Genomic DNA, 12,035 nt, shown 5'->3' with positions numbered 1-12,035 from the left:
ATCACCTGAGCATAGCAAGTCCAGGCTGCTGTGGGCATGAGGGTGCCACTACATTCCAGTATGTACAACAGAGTGAGACTCCAACTCAAAAAAAAAAAGAATGTTGATCTTTGTCAAATGCATTTTCTACATTGATTGAAATGATCATGTGGTTTTGCCTATTTAGTAATTTGATGTATCACATTGATTGATCTGCATATGTTAAACCAAACTTGCATGCCAAGAATAAATCTCTGTTGGTCATGGTGTATAATCCTTTTGATGTGCTGTTGAATTCTGTTTGTTAGCATTTCATAGAGGATTCGTGCATCAAAGTCCATTGGAGTTACTGGCTCATAATTTTCTTTTGTGATGTTTTTGTCTGGCTTATGTATCAAGGTGATGCTGACCTTGTAAAATGTGTTAGGAAGTATTCTCTTCAGCTTTATTTTTTGGAAGCATTGGTATTAATTCTTCTTTGAAAATTTGGTAGAATTCAGCTGTGAAGCCATCTGGTCTTGAGCTTTACTTTATTGGGAGATTTTAAGCTATACTTTTAATATTTTGTTATTGATCTGTTCAAGCTTTTTAGTTGATTTGATTCAATTTTAGTCAGTTGTATTTTTCTAGGAATTTATAAATTTCCTCTAGATTTTCAAATTTGTTAACATATAATTGTTCACAGTAGTCTTCTATGATTCTTTTTATTTCTGAGGCATCTACTATAATGTCTCTACTTTTATTTATGGTTTTATATGTTTGAATAGTCTATTTTTCTTAGTCTAGCTAAGAGTTTGTTAATTTCATTTTTAAAAAACCAGCTGTGAGTTTTATTGTTTTTTTCCTGCGATTTTTCTGTCTTCTATTTGATTTATTTTTGTTCTGATTATTATTTCCTTCCTTTTGCTAACTTTGGGTTTAGTTTGCTTTTCTTTTTCGAGCTCCTTGCAGCATAATGTTAGGCTATTTATTTAGGATTTTTCTTCTTCTTTTTTTTTTTTTTTGAGTTGGAGTCTGACTCTGTCACCCAGGCTGGAGTACAGTGGCACGCTCACGGTCACCACAACCTCAACCTGCTGGGCTCAGGTGATCCTTCCACCTCGGCCTTCCAAGTAGCTGAAACTAAAGGCATGCACCACCATGCCTGGCTAATTATTTGATTTATTGTAGAGATGAGGTCTCACCAAGTTGCCCAGGCTGGTCTTGAACCTGTGGGATCAGACAATCCTTTCACCTTGACCTCCCAAAGTGCTGGGATTATAGGCATGAGCCACGATGCCCAGCCTTATTTTTTTCTTTTTTTTTTTTTACTGTAGGCATTTGTTGCTATCAATCTATCTCTCTTAGTACTATTTTTGCTGCGTCCTGTAGGTTTGGTATGTTGTTTTTCCATTGTTGTTTGTCCCAAGGTATTTTTAACTTTCACTTTTGATTTCTTTTTTCATCCTTTAATTGTTCAGAAGCATGCTGTTTAATTTCTACATATTTGTGAATTTTTCAGAATTCCTTTGTTATTATTTTCTAGTTTTATACCATTGTATAAAAGCAATACTTAATATGATTTTGATCTTCTTAAATTTGTTAAGACTTGTTTTGCGGCCTAATATATGTTCTGTCCTGGAAAATGTTTTATGTCCCCCAGAAAAAAATGTGTATTCTGCTGCTATTGGATGGAAAGTTCTGTATGTTCATGAAAGTTAGGTTCATTTTGTGTAAAATACAGTTCAATTTCAGTATTTCCTTATTATTTTTCTGTCTAGTCTATCCAATGTTGAAAGTGGGGTACTGAAGTCCCTTACTATGATTGTTTGCTATCTATTTTTCCTTTCATGTTCATTAATATTTGCTTTATATATTTAGGTGCTCTAATGTTGGGTATAAATATATTTACAACTGTTATGTTCTTTTAGTGAACTGAGTTATTTATCATTAAATCATTACCCTCTTTGTCTATTGTGACAGTTTTTGACTTGTGGTCTGTTTTATCTGATATAAGTATAGCCACCCCTGATCTATTTTGGTTACCATTTGCATGGAATTTCTTCTTCCTTCCCTTCATATTCAGCTTATGTATATCCTTAAAGCTTAAATAGGTCTTGTGCAGGCAGTATATAGTTGCATCTTGTGTTTTATTTATTCAGTCACTCTATGTCTTTTGCTTGAATAATTTAATCCATTTATATTCTAAGTAACTGCTGATGAATAAGGATTTACTGTTGTCATTTTGTAGATTATTTTCTAATTGTTCTGTGGATCCTTTGTTCTTTTCTTCCTCTCTTGTCTACCTTTGTGATTTGGTGATTTTTTTCATCGTAAAAATTCATCTACAATGATTTTATTATTAAAATGTTCTTTTAGAATAAACAAATATTGCAACCAAGGCTATCTCCAAAGTATTAAAAGAGAAGCAGGACCCATGTAGAAACAGAGATAAACAACAAGGACACCCGCATGCCATGCTCGGCTCCTTTCTCCCAGGAAAGAACAGAAGGTTAACAGGGATATCGTTTCTCATTTGCCTATTCAATTAAAATAAATTTTGAGTTTGGTATTTGCACTTGGATTGTAAACTGAACTGCTCCTCTCCTCAGTTCTGGGAATGGAAGACAGTCTTCAGATCCCATACATCAACAAGAAAGATCTTGATTGTGTATCCAAAGCTTGTTGTTCACGGGGAAAACGGTTCCTTATTTGCCAGGAGTAATGTCGGAGTAATCCTTCAGCATTCCAGCCAAGTGTTCGTTATGAGTCTTAAGGCGGCACTCTTTTCTGGGAAGCAGGCTTTTTTCCTTCTCTGAATAGGGGTCACTTTCTTTGGTTCAGACTCCTGCATAGAAGAAATATCCTGTCGCTTCAGATATTCTTCAATTTTCTCCTCATTCATCGAATCCACAGTGACACTCCTCCACAGCTTCTGAAATTCTTCATCCACAGAAAACTGGCAGCTCTTATCATTGAAGAAAAGTATTTTCTTCTTATCAGGACGATTTACAGATAGTATCTGGTCCCCCAAAGCCTTGACAGCTTTCTGGGAATTGGGCAGTTCTTCTATGTCTTCGAAAAGAATTCCTCCTAATCCTCGCTGGTCATGCTGATCTAGGAGTCTGAGGAGGGATTTCTCATCTTTCACGTGGTACTTGGGCTTAAAAGCATTCTTCCCATCGATTACTTCAATTTGGGGATTGTTGACTAATGCCTTCATATAATTCACAATTTTAGCAAGAACACCAAACTTACATCCGGAGCTTCCCATAAGAACTTTCAGGTTAAATGATCCATGGCTATGATCAGAATTTTGTTTAGGGCCTGATGATCCTCCGTGTTCTACCTTTGCTGTTTTCTTCTTTGATGATGATGAGGATGACTCAAGACGCTGAACGTTTTTCTACTGCAGGAGTGGAAAGAGTTCGCTTTTTGAACAGCCCCCTTTCTCTCCACAGGCTGGGATCCATAAAGCTGAGCGAAGGCAAACCCCACGCGACCCTCCACGGCCGGCCTGCGCCTCTGCCTTGGCCACTGCTGCTCGGAAGCGCCCCCGCCTGCCCGCGCACGCCCAGAGCTGACCCACCAGGTTGGGGTCTCACCCCTGGCGGCGGTGGTGGTGGTGGCGGCGACGCGACCTGGGGCTCTGCCCTTCGCTTCCTAATCCGATTTGGTGATTTTGTGTAATCCTGAATTTTTATTACTTTCTCTTTACCATTTGTGTATCTGCTATAGTTTTGTGTTTCATGGTTACCGTGTGGCTTACATCTTATAGTTGTAATAGACTATTTTATAGTGATACCAGCCACTTAAGTAGCATACAAGCACTCTAGACTTTTACCCTTCACCTCACAGTTTATATTTTTGATACCACAACTTGCATCTTAGTATAAGGCATATCTCTTAACTTATTGTACTTATGGTTATGTTTGACCATTTTGACTTAATCTTCATTCTAGAAATCATGATGGTATTAGAGTACACGAATTTGACTATATATTTACCTCTAGCAATAAATTGTATACTTTCCTGTATTTTCATGTTAGTAATTAACACTTTTTGTTTCCCACTTGAATAACTTCCTTGAGCACTTCTTGTAAGGAAAATCCAGTGGTGATGAATCCCTGCATCTTTTGCTTGTCTGGGAAAGACTTCATTTCTCTTTAGTTTCTAAAGGATAGTTTTCTAGGTATTAGATTATTGGCTGGCAGTTTTCTTATCTCAGCACTTTGAATATATTGTTTTGTTTTTTCCTGGGCTTCAAGGTTTCTTCTTAGAAATCCACTGATAGTCTAATAGAGGTTCCCTTGTATGTGGCATGTTGCTTTTGTCCTGCTGCATTTAAAATTCCCTCTTTGTCTTTTGATAATTCAATTATAATATGCCTTGATGAGGACCTCCTTGAATTGAACCTATGTGGGAACCTTTCAGCTTCATGTATTTGGATGTCCCTATCTCTCACAAGACTTGGGAAGTTTTCAGTGGTTATTTCATTAAATAAGTTTTGTATCCTTTTCTCTGAAACTCTCAAAATGTGAGTGTTTATTTGCTTAGTGGTTTATCATAACTCCCATAGATTTTCTTCACTTTTTAAATTTTTTCTTTTTTTCCCTCTAAATGGGTAATTTTAAAAGACCTATCTTCAAGTTCACAGATTCTTTTGCTTGAACTAGTTGGCTATTGAAGCTCTTTGTTACATCTTTTATTTTATTTATTGAATTATTCAGCTCTAATTTCCTGTTTGGTTCTTTTTTTTATATCTACCTCTTTATTGACTGTCATTCATATCATGAATTGTTTTTCTGATTTCACTAAATCATCTGTCTATGTTCTCATATCTCACTAAGTTTCCTCAAGATCATTATTTTGAATTACTTTTCAGGCAGCTCATAAATTTCTTTTTCTTTGGACTCAGTTAACTGAATAATTATTGTGTTCCTTTCATGGTGCCATGTTTCCTTATTTGTTTGTTTGTTTTTATGCTTCTTGTGTCCCTGTATTGATAATTACACATTTGGTGAAAGAGTTACCTCTTCCAAACTTTACAGAGTGATTTTTGTAGGGAGAAACTTTCTCCTACAGATAAGTCTTAGAGTGCCAGCTGGAAAGGGTGTGATGACTCTGAATAGCAGCTTCATGCAGCTGCATCAATGTCAGTGATGATTGTGGGTGTCTCAATGGCCTAGGCTGCAAGAGTTTGTGGCGGCAGCAGCAGCAGCATGTGCTGTTATATTTCTTAGTGGCAAAGACTGCTTAGGTGTTCTCATTTTCCCCACAATGGAGTCATAGCTGATGGGATTCCTCTTGGCATTGGGTCTGACACAGTTCACAAGTAACCTCAGCAGCACTGGGCTCCAGGGCCAAAATGATCAGAGCAGTGTGGAGCCAGGATCCTGGGCCTTAGTCTCACAATCCTACATGGCACCTAGGACTTGAGGCACAGGTTCACTTTTGGAGGCATGGGTAGATGCAGATTGCCCACAAAATCAAGATTTATAACTCAGATAGACACCCCAACTGCTCAGGTCCAGAGGGATGGGTTGTAGCTGTGATTCTGACCCTGGGAAACAAGGCACAACACTGGCCTGGCTTCAGGAAAGAAGGGGTGTTCTGGAGGTTTGGATCCTGAGGTGCAGGGCACAGCTACAATTAGGGACTTGGAGTAAATAGGGCACAGTGGCAACTCATACCCTGGGGGATGATGTAGTAGTGACTCTGGATCTGAGATGGTAGGACACAGCAGTATCCCAAGTTCTGTTGAGGCCTGGTGCAGTGCTAGGAAGAACCCAGGAATGGTGAATCATGCTATGGTTTTAGCCCCAAGGGACAGAGAGCAGCAAAACAATGAGTCCACTCCCAGGGGAGGCAATATGCCTCAGCAGCTCAGACTCTGGAAGACTAACTCAATTTCAGAAAAGCCAAGTGCTACAGTTGTTTAACTTGGAGTGTAGGATGTCACAGCTCAGTCAAAGCTTTGTTTCCCTGGGTCAGTGCCATACCAGCTCAGCCCTGAGGGGCATGGCTACTCAGGTAAGGCACTGATTTCCCATGAAGCAGAGTGCATCTCCAACTCAGGGTTAAGGGGGCAAGACTGCTCTCGGTGGCCAAGGCACCGTTTCCATGGAAGGCGGGTCACCACTACAGCACCAGTGCCAGAAGCTTTGGGCAGCCAAAACATCATTTACCAGGAAGTGGTGTATGGCCGCTTCAGCTCCAGCATCAGGAGGCATGACTGCTCCACGCAGTCCCTGGGAAGCAGAGCATGGAGTCATCTCTGGCTCCAAGGGGCAAAGCAAAGAAAAAACTGATAAGAATGAAAGGAGTGGGTCCACATCAGCTTGGCCCATAGGGTAGGATCTAGCAGCAGCTTGGCTCAGGAATAGGTTGGTCCAGTGACAACAAAGCCTCAGGGATGGAATGGTGCTGTGGTCATTCACCCCCAGAGCAGGACATGCTTCAGCAATGGTTCCAGTTCTAAGACGGCTCAGTGTAGTGGTAGCATGGGCTCCGGGGTGGTTGAGGGTAGGGGATGGGAAGACACAGTGTTTGCTCTTGAAGAGAGCACAGCCATGTGAACTCCAGGCAATTCCCTCAGCTGGGCCCAGTGCCTGTGAGAACTGTAGGAGGCTCCAGTGGGGTGAGGATCGTAGGTGTCCAAGGTGGTAATGGAGGCTACTGGGATCCTCTTGCATGCCTATTCCCATCATTTTGAGATAATCTAGACTGTGGGATATGGTGGTGAAGGCAAGTGTTGCTTTTCTCCCCTTCTCTATGTGGCCCTCCTAGGCTTCTGCCTCTATACGATTATTGCTACTTTGATGTACTTAGGCATTGTTAGTTCTTTTTGTCAAAAAATATAGTTGTTTATATATTGCATTGACTGTCTTTTTTGGAGGAGATGAGCACTAGGAGCTGCTAGTTGGCCATCTTGCTGGCATCCTCTCGTCACTTTTTTTTCTGATTTTAGTATTGGTGTCTTCTCCTCCTTTTTTTATTATTTAATCTGGTTAATGGTTTATCAATTTTATTGATCTTTTCAAAAAATCTACTTTTGGCTTCATTGATTTTCTCTATTGATTTTCTTTTTCAATTTCATTGATTTCTGCTTTGCTTTTTATTGTTTCTTTTTTCCCTGCTTATTTTGGGTTACTTTGCTCATCTTTTTCTTGGTTCCTAAAGCAGAAGCTTATTGATTTTAAATCTTTATTTTTTTCTAATATATGCATGCAGTACTATAAATTTTCCTCTAAGCACTGTTTTCACTGCATACCATAATTCATAAAGTTGCATTTCTACCTTCATTTAATTAAAATTATTTTTTAATTTCCCTTAAGACTTGTATTTTGGCCTGTGTTATTTGGAAATATATTGTTTAATCTCCAATTACTTTGGGGATTTTCCAGTTATCTTTTTTTGTTTATTTCTACTTTAATTTTTCTGTGGTCTGACAGCATATTTTGTATGATTTATATTCTTTTAAATTTGTTAAGGCATATTTTATGACCTCGAATGTGGTATATCCTAGTAAATGTTCTGTGTGAGCTTGAGAATAATGTGTTGCTATTGTGTCTGCATTTGTTGGATGAGGTACTCAATAATGTCAATTGAGCAACTGTGTTGTTATTGATATTCTGCATACTGGTTTTGTTAATTACTGTAGAATGTTGTTGAAGTCTCCAACTATAATAGTGGATTTATCTATTTCTCCTTGCATTTCTGTCAGTTCTTGCCTTATGTATTATAATCTTTTGTCATTAGGTGCAGGTTATGGAAGACATAACATTAAGGATTGTTATGTCTTCTTGATGAATTAACACCATGTGATATCACTTGTGACCAGTTTGATAAACAGCTTCTTATTTGGACGCATAACACTGTGTGTGCCAAACGGTGCTGCCAGTACAGAAGCAGCAAAAGATACATCTCCTGCCCTCATGGGATATAAAACCTGGCTTAGGATATAAAACAAAAAGCAGTGTAACAGGGCAAGGCAGTCCCTAATCAAGTAAGTCTCTGTGGCATCAAATACATCCACAGTGTTGTATTATCATCACCACCATCCATCTCCAGAACACTTTTCATCTTGTAAAACTGGGCCAGACGTGGTGGCTCACATCTGTTTTAGGAGTGCTTTAGGAGGCTGAGGTAGGAGGATTGCCTGAGGCCAGAGTTCAAGATCAGTCTGGGCAACATAACTGAGATCCTGCCTCTACAAAACAATTTTTTTTTTTATTTTTAGTTGGAGTCTCACTCTGTCGCCCAGGCTGGAGTGCAGCGGCCGCTCCCAGCCACCGCAGCCTCGACCTGCTGGGCTCTGGCGATCCTTCCGCCTCAGCCTTCCAAGTAACCGGAACTACAGGTGCGCGATACCACGCGCGGCTAATTTTTGATTTATTGTAGAGATGAGGTCTCACCAAGTTGCCCAGGCGGGTCTCGAACCCGCAGGCTCAGGCAATCCATTCACTTCAGCCTCCCAAAGGCACGGGATTACAGGCTGAGCCACCAAGCCCGGCTAACAATTTTTTTTAATGAGCCAGACATGGTGGTTCACATCTGTAATCCCAGTTACTCAGGAGTCTCAAGCAGGAGAATCACTTGAGTCCAGGAGTTGGAGGTGCTATGATTTCATTACTGCGCTGCAGCCTGGGTGACAGGGCAAGATTCCTTCCAGAAAGAAAGAAAGAAAGAAGGAAGGAAGAAAGGAAAGGAAGGAAGGAAGGAAGGAAGGAAGGAAGGAAGGAAGGAAGGAAGGAAGGAAGGAAAGAAGGAGGAAGGGAGGGGAGGGAAAGAAAGAGAGAAAGAAAGACACACTGAAACTGTACCTGTTAAGCAATAACTCCCTATATCCCGCCCAAGCTCCTGGCAGCTACCATTCTACTTTTTGTCTCTATGAATTTAATAACTCTAGGTAACTCATGTGTAGAATTTTACAACATTTGTCTTTTTGTTACCAGCTTATTTCACATCCTCAAGATTCATCCATATTATGGCACATTGCAAGATTTTCTTGGCTTTTAAAGGTTGAGTAATATTCATGTATAGATGTACCACAGTTTGCTTATCCATAAATTCAGCAGTGGACACCTGGGTTGTTCTCTTATTTTGGCTATTGTGAATAATACTGCTATACACATGGGTGTGCAAATATCTCTTCAAGACCCTGCTTTCAATTATTATTATTATTATTTTTTTGAGTTGGAGTCTCACTCTGTCGCCCAGACTGGAGTGCAGTGGCCGCTCCCAGCCACCGCAGCCTCGACCTGCTGGGCTCCAGCGATCCTTCTGCCCCAGCCTTCCATGTAGCTGGAACTACTGGCGTGCGCTACCGCGCCCGGCTAATTTTTGATTTATTGTAGAGATAAGATGTCGCCTTCCCAGGCGGGTCTCGAACCCGCGGGCTCAGGCAATCCACTCACCTCAGCCTCCCAAAGGAGCGGGATTACAGGCTGAGCCACTGAGCCCGGCTTCAATTATTTTTTATATATACCCAGAAGTAGAATTGCTAGATCATATGGTAATTCTATTTTTAATTTTTTGAGGAACCAAACTTCCATACTGTTTTCCACAGTGACTGTACCCATTTAGATTTCCACCAACAGTTCTCAAGGGTTCCAACTTCCCCACATCCTTGCCAACACTTACTTTCTTTTTTCTTTTCTTTTCTTTTCTTTTAAATAGTGATCATCCTAATGGGCATGAGGTGGTATCTCATTGTAGTTTTGAGTGGCATTTCCCTAGTGGTTAGTGGTGTTGAACATCTTTTCATGTGTCTATTGGCCATTTGAAGAAAGGTCTATTTAAGTATTTTGCCCATTTTTGCATTGGGTTTTTCTTAAGTTTTAGGAGTTCTCTATATGTTCTGGATATCATCCCTTATCAGATACAAGATTTGCAAATATTTTATTTCGTTCTGTAAATTACCTTTTTAATCTGTTGATAATAATTTTTATTCTTGTCTCTCTATAGGTAAGGTGTGGAAGGAGGGTCTTCCCTCTGAATCTTCTGTTTTCTTTCAAGATTTTCTCTCTGTCTTTGATTTCTGCAGTTGTAATATGTCTAAGTGCAGATTTTGTTTGCTATTTACTTGTTTTTGCTTTTCTGAGTTTCCTGGATCCAAAATTTGGTATCTATTATTAATTTTTAAAAAATTCTCTAGCCTGGTTAGGAGGCTGAGGCGAATGAATTGCCTGAGCTCATGGGTTTGAGACCAGCCCGGGCAACTTGGCGAGACCTAGTATCTACAATAATTAAAAATAATAATAAATTAACTCGGCATGGTAGCATGCGCCTGTAATTCTGGCTACTTGGAAGGGTGAGGATCACCAAAGCCCAGCAGGTCAATGCTGGGGTGGCCATGAGTGTGCCACTGCACTCCAGCCTAGGCAACAGAGTAAGACTTCAACTCAAAAAAAAAATTTCTCAGCCATAATCACGTCAATATTTTTTAAAATTTATGTCACTATTTCTTCTCTTTTGGGGATTCCTACCTTTTAAAATTTTCTTACTATTTCTGGAGATTCTGCTCCTTTTATTCCTTTTCTCTTTGTTTTTCAGTTTGGAAAGTTCTACTGATGTGTCTTCAATATCACTGATTCTTTTCTTGGCCATTCCAAGCTACTGATGAAAGGCATTTTTCATTGCTGTTAGAGTGTTTGTTTCTAGCGTCTACTTTTTCTTGCTTCTAGAGTTTCCATCTCTCTGTTCACATTATTTATCTGTGCTTGGATTTTTGCCTTTGCCATTAGATCCCTTATCATATTAGTCATAGCTATTTTACATTTCTGGTCTGTTCATTCCAAAATTCCTGCCATAGCTGAACCTACTTCTGAGGCTTGCTCTGTCTCTTCAAGCTGTCTTTTTTTTATGTCTTTTGTAATCTTTTGTTGAAAACTGGACATGGTGTCCTGGGTAAAAGGAGCTGAGGTAAATATGCCTTTAATGTGAGGTTGTTTCTCTGGCAGAGAATTAAGCTGTCTACTGTTTGCTGTAGCTATAGGTGTTAAGTCTGAAATTTCCACTAGTGTCCCTGTTTTCTCTCCTGTTGTCTTTGGGTCTTCCCGAAGACTTCTCAGACAAGGTCTGAGATTTGCTGTTCTTTCAGTTACACTCTTCTGTTATTGTACAGGAGCCCTACTGATATGTGGTAAGGTGTAGAGGGAGGATTTTATAGACCTTTGATTAGGTCTCAGTCTCTTAGAGCCTGTGCCCTAGGCTGCTTCTCAGTCAACTCATATATTCTTCCCTCTCCCTGCTTAGGCAAGACAGGAAGGTTAGAAGAGCCTGGAATTGGGTGTTTTCCATCCGCCAGGTCTGTTAGGCTCTGGAAAAAACCTAGGTGGTTAGGCTCTGGTGATGTAGCTTCCCTTGAGGGCCGGCTTTTAAGGAGAACAGAATGTTCTGGATGTATTTCCAAGAGCTTACTTTTCCCCTCCCCTGTGGAAAGGAAGTTATTCTCAGTGTTCACTATGAGTACCTAGTGGACCTTCCCTGGAGGTAGACTAAGTGTAGGCCCCCCTAAGGCTAAGCACCCTGAGTCTACAGCAATTTGTCAATTCCAGTTTATGTTTTTCAATCTTAGTACTGGCTCCAGTGGCTGGCTTCTGCTCCTGGTAAGCTATGGTTCTCTACATTAACTTGCCTCTTTAATTTTGGGATAATGGTTTGCCTCAATTCTCTGATGAACCTAAGAAAAGTTAATTTTCTGTTTGTTCAGCATTTTTCTTGTTGTGAGAATAAGAGTGACACCAGGAGTCACATTTGGATTTATTCAAAGTTTTCTTTTTCTATGATAAATAACAATGCTACACACATTCTTGTACATGTATTTTGATGTACATGTATGTGCATTTCTGTTACTTCAGGAATGAAATGTGTGGGTCCTAGGATATGCCAAATTTTAGATCTAGTATGCAATGCTAAATATAATATACTCCCTATAGCAGAAAATGAGAATTCTTGGAGTTGTCAGTCTTTTTTTATTGTAATGGGTGGGTGTGTGGTGGTATTTCATTGTGATCTTAACTTGAATTTACATGATTATTAAAGAAGTTGAACACATTTGGATATCGTATTTT

General features: G+C 39.8%; 1 pseudogene; it reads right to left on the bottom strand.

The window, feature by feature from the left end:
• Positions 1 to 2,666: 2,666 nt before the first annotated feature.
• LOC103259788 lies at positions 2,667 to 3,431 on the bottom strand (annotated as a pseudogene).
• Between the last annotated feature and the right edge of the window lie 8,604 nt (positions 3,432 to 12,035).

Source organism: Carlito syrichta, unplaced genomic scaffold (genome assembly GCF_000164805.1).
Source record: "Carlito syrichta isolate Samal-C Ts95f unplaced genomic scaffold, Tarsius_syrichta-2.0.1 Scaffold303015, whole genome shotgun sequence".
Taxonomy (NCBI): domain Eukaryota; kingdom Metazoa; phylum Chordata; class Mammalia; order Primates; family Tarsiidae; genus Carlito; species Carlito syrichta.
Note: the sequence above shows the minus strand (reverse complement) of the source record. Positions and strands in the feature narration are given on the sequence as shown.